A 16,232-nucleotide genomic window follows, 5' to 3' on the forward strand; every position below is an offset into this window, starting at 1 on the left:
GACTACAGAAGTTACTGTGTGATGGACACACTCCCCGGGAAGACAGAGATTAAATAATTACAGCTATTATTCATTGATGGTTACTTGTGTACCAGATGCTTCATGCACATTAACATTTTAAATTAATAGACTTTAATTTTCAGTGCAGTTTTAGGTTTACAGAAAAATTGCATAGCAAGTTCTCATATGACACCACATCCACCCCTCAGTTTTTCTATCACTGACATCTTGCATTACTGTGGTATATATACTACAATTGATGAACCAATACTGATATATTATTATTAACTGAAGTCCATAGTTTACATTAGGGTTCACTGTTTGTGTTGTAGATTCTATGGGTTGTGACAAATGTATAATGTCACGTGTCCACCATTATAGTATCAAAAAAAGTAGTTTCTTATCCCTAAAATCCTTTGAGCTTCTCACATTCTTGCCTCCCTTCTTCCCCTCAAATCCTTGGCAACTACTAATCTTTTTACTGTCTCCATAGTTCTGCCTTTTCTAGAATGTCATTTAATTGGAATCACATAGCATGTAGTCTTTTCAAATTGGCTTCTTTCACTTAGTAATATGCACTTGAGCTTCTTCCAAGTCTTTGTGAGTTGGTAGTTCATTTAGTCTTAGCATTAATAATATTCCATTATATGGATATACCACATTTTGTTTATCCATTCACTATTAAAGGGCATCTTGGTTGCCTCAAAATTTTGGCAGTTATGATGAATACAACTTCTATAAACATTTGTGTGCAGGTTTTGTGTGGAAATAAAATTTCAGCTTATTTGGGTAAGTATCAAGAAGTGCAATTGCTAGACTGTATGATAAGACTATGTTTAGTTTTCTGAGAAACTGCACACTCTCTTCCAAAGGAGCTTTGCCATTCTGCATTCTCATTAGCAATGAATGAGGGTTCTGTTGCTCCACATCATTGCCAGCATTTGATATTGTCAGTGTTCTAGATTTTGGCCATTCTAATAGGTGTGTAGTGGTATCTCAGTGTGGTTTTAATTTGCAATTCCTTGATGACATAAGATATTGAGCATCCTTTTATATGTTTCTTTTTTGTCATCTGTATATCTTCTTTGGTGAGGTGTCCAGACATTTTGCCCATTTAGAAATTTGGATTGTTTATTTTCTTATTGTAGTTTTAAGAATTCTTTGTATATTTTGGACACTGATCCTTTATCAGATATGTGTTTTACAAAGATTTTCTCTCAATCTGTGGATTTTGTTTTCCTTTTCTTCATAGTATCTTTCACAGAGCAGGAGTTTTTAATTTTTATAACATCTAACTTATCAATGTTTTCTTTTAAAGGTCATGCTGTTGGTGTTGTGTCTGAAAAGTAATTGCCCACTTGAAGGTCACTTAGATTTCCTCTTATGTTTCTTCTAGGAGTTTTATAGTTTTGTGTTTCGCATTTAGGTTGATGATCCATTTTGAGTTAATTTTTGTGAAAAATGTAAGATCTGTGTCTACATTGATTTATTGAATGTTCCTTGTGTACCAGAACATTTCATGTCTATATATATTTTTTATTTATTTATTTATTTATTTATTTATGTATTTATTTTAGATGGAGTCTTGCTCTGTTGCCAAGACTGGAGTGCAGTGGTATGACCTCGGCTCACTGCAACCTCCACCTCCCAGGTTCAAGGGATTCTCCTGCCTCAGCCTCCTAAGTAGCTGGGATTACAGGTGTATGCCACCATGCCTGGCTAATTTTTGTATTTTTAGTAGAAACAGGGTTTCGTTATGTTGGCCAGCCTGGTCTTGAACTCCTGACCTCAAGTAATCCATCTGGCTTGGCCTCCCAAAGTGCTGGGATTATAGCGTAAGCCTTTGCGCCCAGCCAATGTACATTATTTTTAATCCTCATACTTCTTTTCAAGATTGGTACTTTCATCATTTTAAACTTGAGGAAGTAGAGGCTTAGAGGATTAAATATCATACCTAATTTAATTATGTACTAAGTGACAGAGGTGAGATTGCAGTTAGGTGTGTCTTGAGTCTGACTCCCAAAACCATAATCTTTCTACAACACTATGCTCTCTTTCAAACTGAAACAAAGATCCTTTTTGGAATGGGTTTGTAAAGTCTAACCTTTCACTCTAAAAATCCAAATCCATTTCCGGGCAAAATTAATTTTGAAATTAAATAGCTATTTGAAGCTATACTAGAATACTGAGACTCACACTGTATAACAGAAATTCAGGGCTTGACTTATCCAATAAGCTACAATGTATGCAATTAAGTAATTCAAGAAGAGACCACAAAACACTAGTGTGGACCCTCAAAATGTTGTGAATGAGACGTTTCAATAACAAAGATGCATTAAAGTACGTTACCTAACAAGTACCTGGAGGTAGGGAATCCAGTCCAACAACATCATCAGAGACACTTGCTTTCTCTCACGTTGAGTTCTATAATTCTTAGTGGGCTACGCTTCTGTCCTCGTGCTTGTTGGTTCATGACGGAAAAAATGGTTGGTCCATTCATCACAGCTATACTCTACACAGAAAGAAGGGGAAGAGAATGGCACCTGCCTCCTTCTATTTATTTTATCTGGAAAGAGAGACCCACTGATATGGTTTGGCTGTGTCTCCACCCAAATCTCATCTTGAATTGTAGTTCCCATAATCCCCACATGTCATGGGAGGGACCCAGTGGGAGGTGATTGAATCATGGGGGCAATTACCCTCATGCTGTTCTTGTGATAGTGAGTGAGTTCTCACAAGATTTGATGATTTTATAAGGGATTTTTCCCCCTTTTGCTCAGCACTTCTTCCTGCCACCATGTGAAGAGGGACGTGTTTGCCTTCTATCATGATTATAAGTTTTCTGAGGCCCCTCCAGCCATGTTGAACTGTGAGTCAATTAAACCTCTTTCCTTTATAAATTACCCAGTCTTGGATATGTGTTTATTAGCAGTGTGAAAATGGACTAATACACCCTCTCACAAACTTTCCTTTACATCTCACTGTGTTACACGGCTGCTTTTAGGTATTCTAGACTCTATAATAGAGGCTGGCAAGAAACTAGGGGGCTGAAAAAAGGTGTTGAATGTATCCACTTAAAAATATCTGTGGCTGGGCCGGGCGCGGTGGCTCAAGCCTGTAATCCCAGCACTTTGGGAGGCCGAGACGGGCGGATCACGAGGTCAGGAGATCGAGACCATCCTGGCTAACAGGGTGAAACCCCGTCTCTATTAAGAAATACAAAAAAAAACTAGCCGGGCGAGGTGGCGGGCGCCTGTAGTCCCAGCTACTCGGGAGGCTGAGGCCGGAGAATGGCGTGAACCCGGGAGGCGGAGCTTGCAGTGAGCTGAGATCCGGCCACTGCACTCCAGCCTGGGTGACAGAGCGAGACTCCGTCTCAAAAAAAAAAAAAAAAAAAAATCTGTGGCTGGGCATGATGGCTCATGCCTGTAATCCAGTCACTTTGGGAGGCCGAGGTGTGTGGATCACTTTAGGCCAGGAGTTTGAGACCAGCCTGGTCAACATGGTGAACCCCTGTGTCTACTAAAAAACACCAAAATTTCCTGGACATGATGGCACATACTTGCAATCCCAGCTACAGAGGAGGCTGAGGCATGAGAATCCCTTGAACCTTGGAGGCAGAGGTTGTAGTGAGCCGAGATCATGACACTGCACTCCAGCCTGTGTGACAGAGTGAAACTCTGTCTCAAAAAAAAAAAAAAAAAAAAAATTGCCTTGGGAACCTCTTATCATAAAAGAGTCCTTCTCTTTCATCCTATCTCTTGCCCAACCTGTTCCTGTGTATAAAACCCCCAGCACAATGACTGCTTAAACTTCCCGTCCAATTCTGGCTTCTCTAATCATTAAGTACAGTTTTCTCGGACTATATATATTTACTTAGAGAACCACTGGAACTGCCCACAGAACCTCAGTAAAGAAGCTAGACTGGTGAAATGGGAACTGCTACTTTAGAGAAAGAGGACCTCCATTGGCTGTCGCATCGTCACGTAGAAGTCATTCAGTTCAATGAATTCATAAGCACCATGTTAGTGCCAGGGAACACATCAAGAACAAAGAAGAGAAATATATACTAAGGGAAAAGGGATCCAGTTGTTACACTAAATCTCAAAAAAGCTTTCCTTTTCTCTGTGGTCATCTCCAATACCCAGTAGAGTACACACTCAGATGCATTTTGGAAGTCCTACCCAGAGTAAGCAGAGAAGAGAAAGAAAAGAAAAGACATCCAAATAAAAAAAGAGGAAGTTAAGTTATCTCTCTTCACTGACAATAAGTTTCCATACCTTGAAAACCCTGAAGATTCTGCCAAAGGACTTTTAGACATGATAAATGACTTCAGCAAAGTCTCAGGATACAAAATCAACATACAAAAATCAGTAGCATTTCTCTATGCCAATAATGTTCAAACTGAGAATGGAATCAAGAATGCAGTCCCATTTACAATAGACACACACACACATACACACACACACACAGAGCTAAGAATACATCTAACCAAGGAGGTGAAACATCTCTACAAAGAGAACGCTGAAAGAGTCCATTACTGCTGAAAGAAATCATAGATGACACAAACAAATAAAAAAGCATTCCATGCTCATGGTTTGTAAGAGTCAATATTGTTAGGATAAAGTAATCTACATATTCAATGTTATTTCCATCAAATTACCAACATCATTTTTCACAGAATCAGAAAAACTTATTCCTAAATTCATATGTAACCAAAAAGGAGCCCAAATAGCCAGGATAATCCTAAGCAAAAAGAGTGAAGCTGGAGGCATCACATTACCCAACTTTAAACTATGCTACGAGGCCACAGTAACCAAAAAATTATGGTACTGGTACAAAAATAGACCTATAGACCAATGGAATAGAACAGAGACTCTTGAAATAAAGCTGCACAGCTAAAGAATACCCTATCCAATAAATGGTGGTTGGACAATTGGCTAACCATATGCAGAAGAATGAAACTGGACCCCTACCTCACACTATATACAAAAATTAACTCAAGATGGATTAAAGACTTAAATGCAAGACCTCACACTATAAAAATCCTAGAAGCAAACTTAGGTAATACTCTTCCAGACACTGGCCTAGGCAAAGGATTTGTGATGAAGACCCCAATACAACACAACAAAAAAATAGACAAATAGGACTTAATTAAACTAAAGAATTTCTGCACAGCAAAAGAAACCATGAACAGAGTAAACAGACAATCTACAGAATGAGATAAAATATATGCACACTATGCATCTGATAAAGGGCTAATATCCAGAATCTAAGGAACATAAATAAATCAACAAAAAAAAAACAAATAACCCCATTAAAAAGTGGGCAAAGGACATGAACAGACACGTCTTGAATGAAGAAATACAAGTAACCAAGAAACATGAAAAAATGCTCAACATCACTAATAATCAGAAAGATGCAAATCAAAATCACATGAGATGCCATCTCATACCAGTCAGAATGGCTATTACTAAGAAGTCAAAAAATAACAGATGTTGGTGAGGTTGCAGAGAAAAGGGAATGCTTATACAATGTTGTTGGGAAGGCAAATTAGTTCAGCCCCCATGGAAGGCAGTTTGGAGATTTCTCAGAGAACCAAAAATAGAATTACCATTTGACCCAACAATCCCATTACTGGCTATATACCCAAAGGAAAATAAACTGTTCTACCAAAGAGACAACTGCACTTGTATGTTTATCACAGCACTATTCACAACATCAAAGACATGGAATTAACACATGTGTTTATAAACAGTGGATTGGATGAAGAAAATGTGGTACATATACATCATGGAATACTACACAGCCACAAAAAAAGAATGAAATGTCCTTTGCAGCAACATGGATGCAGCTAGAGGCCATTATCCCAGGCAAATTAATGCAGAAACAGAAAATCAAATACCACATGTTCTCACCTAAAAGTGAGAGTTAAACATTGGGTACACATGGGTGCAAAGATGGGAACAACAGACACTGGGGACTCTAAAAGCAGGGAGAGTGGGAGGGGGCAAGGGTTTAAAAATTACCCATTGGGTACTATTTTGGCTACTTGGGTGACAGGATCATTAAAAGCCCAAATCTCAGCATCACACAATATATCCAATAACAAACCTCCACATGTACCTGCTGAATCTAAAATTCAAAAACAAGAAACTAATGTATTTCATCATCCAACCTGATATATACACATATCTTTTTATATTCTCACAGGCAGTTAGTACTTACAGTATGTGGACCATTATATGAGTTCAGCACTAAGACTACAAGTGACCTGATACTGAACCAAGAATGTCTTTCTAGGTCAAGATGGGTCTATGGCAGAGACATTTAAAATCCAGTGCAAGACCACTGCTTGGATATATCAGTGCAAGTGTGAGCACGTTAGTGGGGGAACAATATTGTGAAGCAGAATGATTTTTTATAAGTACAGAACACAATACATTCCTTTTCTCAAGAAGCCTACCTTTTAATTGGGGAGGTCACTCACTCACACTGGCAAGTTGAAGGGGGGCATTGGGAATATAAATGCTAAAGAGATACACAGAGGGGTGATCATAAACTTGGATGGGATTAATCAAGTCTTTTAGCAAGAGGTAATATTTTCAATTATACTGATAAACGCAAGACTGCTTTTGTAGTTCAATTTGATTTCAAAGAGCTTAATTAAGAGAGTTAAACATGATGGAGGATATGGTAGACAGACAAAAAAGGAAGCAATCGTGCCTGTTGGATAAATTCATCAGTACACCCTCAGGGCCTGCCCAGGAAGAATCTCTAAACAGGAAATGAATTAAAATGAAAAGCATGGCCACCAGAGAAGAAGAGCTCAAGGGGCAGGATGAAGACAATTTGGCCCCGGGATCCTGTTGTTTCCCTAACACGTTCCCTGACTGTCCTCCTGCCAATGGACTTGCTTTGTAGCATGAAGGTGTTTCCCCAGCACTAACAAATGGTGAAGATGCCAAAAAGGAATGAAGCTTTAGCCGTCAATCTTCACTATCATTCATTTCCTAAATCTGCTTGTTTTTCTGCTTGGCTTGAAGGGAGGAGGGTGTTTTTTTGTTTTTTTTTTTTTGTTTTTTTTTGTTTTTTTTCCCTGCAGAACAGCCTGGTGAGAGACTGTGGCTGTCTGAAGCGTAGAGGGGGATTCGCACTGCAGATGGCACCTGATCTGAGTGTTTCAGCTGCAGCCAGCTGAAAGTCATATGGCCAGACAGGGCATTTCACATCCTTTAACTTCATTTTGGTTCAATCAGCATTGTCCAGTGCCTACACAGAGGTTGCCCTCTAATGTGGAGGCTGTGCTGGGCATTGGGGATTAAGAGGTGAGTGCAGCATGCTTGCCCTGTGGGGTTCACAGTGGAGTCTCTAATATAAGTGTCTGAACAATGGAGGTAGGAAATCAGGAGAACACAGTGAGGGGCTCACAGCCCCCCATGAGGGTCATGGGAGACTTGTGAGTGGGCAATAAGCATTGAGTGCCTGTAAACAGCACTTTTTAAGAATGAAAACAACTAAGCCTTTGTTTACTTATAGGAAAATAAAATGGGAATAGAAAATATCCTGTTACTAAAAAGACGATTGGCCGGGTGTGGTAGCTCACATGTGTAATCCTAGCACTTTCCAAGGCTGAGATGGGAGGATTGCTTAAGGCCGGCAGTTCAAGAGCAGCCTGGGCAACACAGATCCTGTCTACAAAATAAGTAGGTAAAAATTAGCTGGGTGTGGTGATGCATGCCTATAGTACCAGCTACTCAAGAGTGTGAGACAGGAGGATCCCCTGAGCCCAGAAGTTTGAGGCTGTAGTGAGCGATGATAGCTCTACTGCACTCCAGCCTAGGTGACAGAGCAAGACTTTGTCTCCAACAAAACAAAAGAATAAGATGACTGGGTTGGGGAGGAGACTCTGAAAAAGTTATGAATTTGAAGCTACATAGTTCAACTGGTGAAAGCAATGAATAATCCCCAAACAATTAATTTATAGGTGCCACAACAGCAGATATGGCTACATTATACTTGAAACTAGAAGTTTTAAAGTAATAGATGATAAGGCAGAGACAAGGAACCTAGAAACCCTATTAGCTAAGTAATACCTCTGGAAAAACATAGTATGGTATTGTAAGAAAGAATAATATAAATATGTATGGATGTGTTGGCTTTATTTTAGATGATAGAAATTCCCTGGGTTTGTGTTTCTATAAATGGATTATACTTTGGAAATTGTGCTTGAAGTCATAAAGTGGAGAGGAGCACAGACGAGCACAGAAAGGGACCTCAGCCAAAACTGGGATGAGGGTTTGCAAGTCACTGTGGTTTGACTTCCTCCAAGCCATCCTCAGGCCCTTCCTCCTCTCCCTCCTCCCAGGAGGCAAGCAGAACAGTCATGCAGTCTCTTTCCCACCCTCCCTTGGAGCTGAGGATGGCCATTTCACCCATTTCTGCTAAATGAGGCATTAAGTAGATTTGCAGGAGGACTTTTGGGAAAGTTATTTTGCTTTCTGATTAAAAGGACAGAACCTTTCCCTTGCCTTTGATTCCAGCTTGAGATGCTGAATTGAGGACAAAATCTTACAACCATGAAGCAAAATCACAAGGACAAAAAACAATACTTAGAGGTTATGCAGCCCTCTAAAGGACCCGGGAAGGGACTACCTCAAGACTTCTTGTGAACATTACCACTGAAAACATGAATTTTTTGGTATATGCCAATAAAAACATTCTTAATTTCTATAGAAGGATTAAGAAAGATGCCAACTGGTAGAAGCAAGATTTTCTGATCTCAACCCCGCCCCTAATCATACGCCTTCCCCTTCACCATTTCAGTTAAGGTAGATGGATGTTCTACGACAGATACATAAAATATACGTGAATGTCGTCTGAAAGGAGATAAATAACTGATGTTTATTTTCTATTTAGGTATGCACAGCTTTTATTGATGAAGAAAAGAACCGAGGAAGGAACCGAATAGTAGATAAATAGATCACTGAGGAGAGTTATAGCATGTCTGCCTATGATGTCTTCAGTAGTTGCCATCTTGTTGAGAGTTGGGATTGAATTACCCCATCTTTCAAGACCCACTTGCGCCGTCGGAGTAGGAGCATCTGAGCAAATGGGAAGGCTGTATTCTTGATTTCCTACACTTTGCTTCATTTTTCTGTTGGAGGTGAGCCCCGGATATTGGTGTTCTGTGTACCTCTTCTTCCTCTTCTGTCTGCCTTCCTCTGCTTTGACCTCTTTCTATCTCATCAATTTCTCACTCAACAAGAGTCCAACTGGCATCCCTACCTGCCCCTCACAGGGCACCTCTCTGCAATGGCACTGCTCTTCCTCCTTGTGTGCTTGCCTGTTCCCTCGCCTGGCTTCTCTCGCACTTTCTCTCCTTTCCCTCCTTTTTGTCCTTCTCATTTTGTTGTGTTGTCCCGCTCTCTCCTCTCCCCCTCTACTCCTTCCCTCTTTCCTTTAAAGAGGAAAAGGACAGGTAATAAACCATGAAATTACACCTTCTATTGAAAATACTCATGATTGGTTAAGCAGATTACTGAGCAGAATTGGAAGTACCAAAGATGGTGATGAAATGATGAAATTCTCACACCCTCTACTTTTCATAAACTGACACGATTTAACCTTCTTCTACTTTAAAACCACAAAAGGAGAGAGACTTTCACTACTGCTTCATGAGTCTCCTCTCTTCCACTCAGTTCCTGCCTTTATCCAGCCTCCTTCTTTGGAGGGTCATTTTGATCATCTGGAGTGGTAGACCGTGGAATCCACATTCAGACACCCATCAACGATCAGAGGTGATGACTTAGGCAAATTAAATCTGAATCTCAGGGGCAAGGCTCAGACATGGATTTTTTTTTTTTTAATTCCCTAAGTAAATAAATTTGTAGCCAGATGTGAGAACCAATATTCTACCACATGCATTCTCAATATAACGCTGCCCATTACACTTGTGTAAGTTCAAGTTGGGCCAAGGACATAAGGAAACCCCACGTTGGTTTGAGAATGAAGCAGAAAAAAAACCTCCTCATGAGGGTATCAGGACTTCCCAAAAGGGTAAGAGGGGGCTGAGATGACAATGTGTAGGCGCTGCCCACGTTCAGGGGTATGCCCGAAGCTAAAATTATTTCCAAAAACCCCTACGTGACCACGGACAGCTCTGAACCTGTCATGCTTATATTTAGAAACAAAGCAGTACATACATGAAGGGATTCGATCAGACATAGTACAATTAAAAGAAATAGCTTATCTCTACCCTATAAAGAAAGGAAAATAAAGTATTATACACTAGTCATCTTGTTGAGAAGTACCCAGAAAATAAATAAACTTAAAAAAAAAAAAAAAACCTCAGTGGGAGCTAGCACAGCCATTTCTAGGGTGGGTAATTTTGCAAAGTTTTCCTAGGTAGTTTTAGTGAAACTTTTAGGAAGTTTTGGGTTCCATTTAATGATTCAAGTTTAGAGTCCTGGGGTGTGTGTGTGTGTGTGTTTGTGTGAGAGAGAGACAGAGAGAAAAAGAGAAAATGACTACAGAATGGATCTGTTACACAGTTGGTGAGAGTCTATATTGGAACAAAATCTCTGGAAGATAATTTGGCAATGCTATTTAAAAAATGTAAAATTTTGCATTTGACTTCCAGAAACTTATTCTGAGGGAATCATCATAGGATGATAGAAAGTCATTAACTATTTATAATAACAAAATATTGAATACAGTACATATGCAATAAAACTGATTAATTATAATACATACAATGAAATATACAATGCATTCATCAAAAATAATGTGGCAGAAGAATTTTCAGTAATGTCAAAAAATGGTTACCTACATAGTTTGTGAAAAATATTAGGTTGCATAACTGCATGTACAATATGACCTGTTTGTGTTAAAAATATGTATTCACTTCTAGAAAAAAGCCCAAATGAGTATAATATCAAAACATTTATGGTAGTTATTCACCAGAAAGCAAAATCTTTGAAAATAGGAAATAAGTAGTGCATTTAGAGCACATGGTAAGTCATTTAAAACTATATTGTTGAATTCTAATTAATTGTGTGATAGGATTATGGGCATTGTGATTTTCTTCTTATGTCTATTCTCTAAGTTTTCTGAATGAATAAATATTACTTAACTGAGAAAACAGACTGAAATTTATATATATTGACAGAGAAATGAAATAAATATATAAAATAAAATTGATTTTTTTTAAGTGGCAAAATAGCAGAATAATGAATACCTTTTGAGTCTTTAATGTATTTTTAAACACACACACATGCACACATCTTCAAAGTCACCCTTCAGATGACACAATTGTGTTTATGAAGAACCCAAAAGAATCCGTAGATATTAAAATGCAAATATTTATGTAAAAGTCAATTGCATTTTTATATAACAGCAAACAAGTTGAAAAAAGAAACCAGCCTATAATCTCAGCTACTTGGGAGACTGAGGCAAAAGGATGGCTGGAGGTCAGAGATTTGACCTGATCAACATGGCGAGACTCTACCTCTTTAAAAAAAAAAGGAAAGGAAAAGAACCCCCTCCCCCATTTTTTTTTTAAAGGCAGCAGTCACAAAAGCAAAAAAGTTAGAAAAGGAAACCAAATTGAAAAAAAAAAGACAATAGTCACAAAAGCAATTAGAAACATAAGATACATATATAAACCTTTTTCAAGAGAGGAGCAAGAATGTTATGGAGAAGATTGTAATATTTTAATTATAGAGCCCACATGGTGTGGTTTCAGACTGTGGCTCCCCTGAATTCATGGAAAAAATAAAATCAAATTCCTGCGTATTCTTACCATATCCCCAAATCAATTTCAGAGATATTAAACATTTAAATATGCAAACCACAAAAAACCATTTTAGATGAATAACACCTTTGGAAATGAAAAGATTTCGTAAATAAGGTTTTTACTCATAAAGGAAAAAAATTAAAATTTGACAATGTTAAACTTAAGACTTTCTCTGAAAAGTCAGCTGAAAATTTGGAGAAGATATTTGCAACTGTATGTCTAACAAAAAAAGTAATAAAAGTATATAAAGGCAGCCTACAAATTAACAAGAAAATGAGTGGCAAACAGAACAGTAGAAAAACGATGGAAAATTTTTTTTTTTCAAAATACAAAAAAGTAATTGACATGGTTATGTAAGACTGAACTTCACACACCCTTCAATCTGCCAATTTTACTCCTGGATATATATCCAAAATAAATTTTAGCATGTGTTTACCAGGAGACTTGGACAAGAATATCTATTTGATTTGTAACAGTAAAAACCTGAAGCAACACAGATTCAGGCAAATGGGATAATGGGTAAATGGAATTGAACAATGAGAACACTCAGACATAGGTAAATGACAAGTTAATGGGTACAGCACACCAACATGGCACATGTATACATATGTAACAAACCTGCACATTGTGCACATGTACCCTAGAACTTAAAGTATAATAAAAAAAAAAGTGTGGTATATTCATACAGTTGAATACTGTATAGCAGTGAAGATTAAGAACTATACACTATACTCATCAACATAGGTGGTACTGAATGAAAAGAGCAAGTTACAAAAGAATAATCATATAAAGTTCAAAACCAAGCAAAATCAAATAGTACAGTGTTCAGGGATAAATGCCTATGTGGTAAAGCTAAAAAGAAAAATGAAGGCATGATAAACCCAGTTTTTTCCTCAAGAAGCCTACTTTCTAATTGGGGAGGTGGCTCACTCACACGCACTAAATCATGTCTCTGGATTGGGGAAGATGAATAGATTGGGGGAAAGGTACATGAGGCTTCAAAGGTGTTGCTAATGTCTGATTTCTTAAGCTCAAGGGTGGGTATGCAAGTATCCATTTTATTATTATTCTTAGACCTTATACTTAGGTTATAAATATGCTTTTTGTATTATTTATTTACAGTTTTTTGTTACAGAATAGAAACATTGAAAATGAGGGAAAACTTTATTAGAACCAGTTTGAGCAGTCTACACATTTCTCTTAGAGACAGCATACGATGGGTTTTTGAGATAGAGAATTAGGGTTTTTAAACATGATTGTGCACATTTCTGAGACCCAGTTTCCTTGTTTGTCAAATGGGGGTAATACTTAACTCATAATGTATTGTTAGGATGAAATTTGATCATATATATTTTTATAAACCCTAGCTTATGTACTGTCATATATTAAGTATGTAATGTATATGGGTCATTGTTATTATTATTAAAATATTATTACAATAGTGAAGAGTTCTTTAAAAATAAACAGAAATAGAAATTACAATTGGTCTTTTGAAATGAAATATACTGACGTTATATTAAATGAATGCTGCATTATTTATAATATTGCTCTCAAATGTGAGGAGTATGCATGTGAGGAGTATGTTTTATTCGAAGGACTAAAAATAACTGCTGTACATCATCTAAATTTTCTTACATTTTGCATGGGACATTTACACATAGCGTGTATTTTGTCCATCACATCAGGTTTGATTACTAAGAATTACTGTGGGTCTTCAGAGAATCGGCATTGAAGATCATTCCTATTAATGTTCACCTCCCTTCCAAAGGAGATAAAGGAGAAAAGTAAGATAAAGTTTAAAGAGGAGATTTAAGGTGACAGGTCTGAGCAGACATGGCCAAGAAGTGACACTTCAAATTACCCAAGGACCTAGAGACAGGCAGAGACCTTTGAAGGTCAGGGTTTTGTATGGGCGCACCATCTGGATGACTTCATTTAATGAAATTATATAAAAGCGAGTGGGTTTTACAACCCCACAGAGGTGGGCTTGGGGTAGCTTCCACTGAAAAGTCAAATTACTTCACAGAGAAACAAAACAAAACAAAAAAAGGTTATGTTGCTGAAACTTTTGAACCAAAAGGAGAAGACAGAATTTCCTCCAATCACAAGGAACCAAGAAAAATATCACATTTCCTGGCTGCCCACTCAATTTACCACCCCCCACCCAGTCCCCTTTAGTAACAGAGAAAGAAATCACAGTAGTGAATTAATAAAGCAGTGAGCCAGACTTTCCTTCCTCGTGTGATTCAGCCCCGCAGTTGGGGTGGCGGGGTGGCGGGGGGGCGGGTAGGGAGCGAGTTCTTTAACACTGAGCGCTCTGGACTGGCTTTCAATATTAGACATCCGGAGTTTTTGAAAATTAACACTGGAACAAAAGTGACTGTCATACTCCATGTCCCCTTCACCCGCCCTCAGTCAAAACTTTATTTTAAGGTTTCTTTGAGGCTGATTTAAAAAAAAAAAAAAAGAAAAAAAAACTTAATGGGAAACACTATCTAGAAATGGAGAAATCAAACCAGTACTAAAGCATGCTGTAGCAATTACCACCACCCATGATTGATTTTACTATAGGAAAAATGTGTTTTACCATAAATGACACTCCTTAAACTCCGTAACCAGCCTCCTTCCTCTCTCTTTCCAGCATATCTAGTTAATCATACATGACTGCAGCAAGGTGATGCAATAGTTTCAATGTAACTGCCTTATCTAGGCATGGGATGAGAAGACCTGTGTGATTGAGGAGCTGGAGACACTCACAGCGTGGCCCCTTGGGCATAAGAATAGTGGTGAGAGTTTTTCCACTGAGTCTTGCAGGGGTATCTGTGGTACCTGCACCTTCTGGGAGGTGCCACCCAGAAACCCGGAGACCAGACAGGACTCCAGAGCACTGTGCTGATTTTCTTGCTCTGGGCTTACATTTCTGAGATAAAGATCTAAGAATTAATTCAATTTCCAGTCCCCTCACTCGCTTTGTGCATTTTCAAAACCTGAAAAGACCTGCCTAAAACAGCATGCACATCCAGAGGTACTCCTGTTAACCGCTAGTGGCACTGATGACTATGAGATCCCCACTGACAAGGAGATGTCCCTTCATTTTTGAGTCCCCCGCTGACATTCTCAGGATGATGTCTGCTGGAGACACACTTCTAGTAGGTGAAATTCACACTACCAGGCAGGGTGAACTCTTCTAGACCACCAGAGAAAAAGCAACACTTCATGCTAAAACTTGGACAATACAAGTGTAAAAAGTACTACCTGGGGCCAGGTGTGGTGGCTCATGCCAACACTTTGGGAGACTGAGGTGGGCCAATTTCTTGAACTCATGAGTTCAAGACCAGCCTGGGCTACATGGTGAAAATATCTATAGATAGATAGATAGATAGATAGATAGATAGATAGATAGATAGACAGACAGACAGACAGACAGACAGATAAAAACAAATTTTAAAGCCAACTACTGGGGGGTGGTTGTCTCTCCCAGCAGAGAATGAGGGAATCCTCCAAGCACAAATCTCTGAGAAATTCACCATTATCATTCTCTAGCACATGATAAAGCATTCTAGAAAGTGCCCAAAAGCTGCTCTGTCACCCAGGAATAAGAAGCCTCAGATGTGAGCTGGGACTAAAGGTACCTGGACAGCTGCCCTCTGAGGAGGAGAGGTTGGGCCTTGGTGCCCAGAGCAGTGGTGAGTAGTCATCTTATCTCTTTCTACTTCCTCTGTGAAACCTCTGCACTGGATTTTGACATTATAAATCAATATGATGCTATCCACTATATGCAATTCACAGAAGCACTATGTAAAATACTTGAATAGAGATTCTGTCTTCTAGTTACAAGTTGTTCTTACTGTTAAAAAAGAAAGGCCGGGCGCGGTGGCTCAAGCCTGTAATCCTAGCACTTTGGGAGGCCAAGACGGGCGGATCACGAGGTCAGAAAATCGAGACCATCCTGGCTAACACGGTGAAACCCCGTCTCTACTAAAAAATACAAAAAACTAGCCGGGCAAGGTGGCGGGCGCCTGTAGTCCCAGCTACTCGGGAGGCTGAGGCAGGAGAATGGCGTAAACCCGGGAGGCGGAGCTTGCAGTGAGCTGAGATCCGGCCACTGCACTCCAGCCCGGCCGACAGAGCCAGACTCCGTCTCAAAAAAAAAGAAAATTGGTCTCAGTTGTTTCTTAAAAATGCTAACATTTACTTCAAGAAGAAAATTGCGGGCTTTAACTTTTGTGCATTTGATTCTTCCACATGGTCATTCAAGGAACTAGGGTAAATAGAAAAATAGTTCTTATAATTTAATGCTGCTTTTTAAAAATAGATACTGTACTGAATTTTTTGCTAATTAACAACTTCAAAGCCTTTTATGGAGGATGTTTGCTGGAAACAGAAAGTATTTTTATTTCACTGAAAAACGTGATGAGATTTGGGTTTAGGATTT

General features: G+C 38.8%; 1 long non-coding RNA gene across 1 annotated transcript in view; it reads right to left on the minus strand.

The window, feature by feature from the left end:
* LOC116275354 overlaps nt 1-16,232 on the minus strand; it is a 55,444-nt gene that overhangs the window by 32,619 nt on the left and 6,593 nt on the right. The window contains exon 2 of the long non-coding RNA XR_004184398.1: nt 2,361-2,512. This is a non-coding gene — a long non-coding RNA (uncharacterized LOC116275354). The remainder of the gene's footprint in view (nt 1-2,360; nt 2,513-16,232) is intronic.

The sequence above is a fragment of the Papio anubis genome, chromosome 6, assembly GCF_008728515.1.
Source record: "Papio anubis isolate 15944 chromosome 6, Panubis1.0, whole genome shotgun sequence".
In the NCBI taxonomy this organism is placed as follows: domain Eukaryota; kingdom Metazoa; phylum Chordata; class Mammalia; order Primates; family Cercopithecidae; genus Papio; species Papio anubis.